The sequence below is a fragment of the Penaeus monodon genome, chromosome 28 (genome assembly GCF_015228065.2).
Source record: "Penaeus monodon isolate SGIC_2016 chromosome 28, NSTDA_Pmon_1, whole genome shotgun sequence".
Lineage (NCBI taxonomy): Eukaryota > Metazoa > Arthropoda > Malacostraca > Decapoda > Penaeidae > Penaeus > Penaeus monodon.
In genome coordinates, this window is record NC_051413.1 from 35,800,015 (window position 1) to 35,800,953 (window position 939).

Genomic DNA, 939 nt, shown 5'->3' on the forward strand with positions numbered 1-939 from the left:
GAAGGTTACCAGACTGCCAGAAGGCAGCCAGGGTAATGCTTGAGCAAGAATTTTATTGCCAGACATTAGCAGGCATTGCAAGAAAGTGATATTGCTTGGACATGTTAAGGTGATCTTCAAGGTGAACATGAAACACTATGAAAACCATCAAGATAAAACCATATTTCATGATGATCTATCTACTTGGCTGCATGTTCCATTCAGTTTCACTGAAGTTTGATGTCACTTGATTTGTAACATATTGCCTTTTGTGCAAGCCTTACCTTTAGTATCTAGTAGACCCACACTGATCAGGGCTTTTCATAAAAAAGAATGAGAAGAAAAATCAATAATTTGCCTTCTACATTTTCAATTTTGTCATATCATAGTTCTTTTATTTAAGTAATACTGCCAGCAGTCAATGTGAATGCAAAGTGGAAGGTGACAGAATTGTGCTTTGCATCTTTGCTGCAGTTATTTCATATATGGGTATAGCATGGGTACAAAAGTGAGATAATGTTAGATGTTGTTTTTAGTGGACAGTGGTGCTTATATGGTTTATATTTTTGCCTGTAAAGCTCACGGTTTACTGCTATGATATTAATTTTAATTTCTCCACAAGAGCCTACTATGCAAAAGCATCTATTTTGTATGTAAGCCCTCTGGAAGTGACAGAAAAATAGCTTTAAAATTTATCACTTGTCTGCAGCAAAATAGTTAGTTCTAATAGTTATCTATAGTCGGTATCATTTCTTGATGAAATTAAGAAAGACAAGTGGAAAGTGGCTTTGAGAATAGAAACAAGGAAAGCTCAGGAAAGGAAGATCAATTGCTATAAGCTTTAACTATTTGAGGTAAGTGATGAATCAGAAAAACAGCAAAGGGAAAAGAAGTACAATATAGTATTATCAGTAGTAAATAGTTTGTAATGTGATCAAGTAAACTGTTGAAGCATTGTTA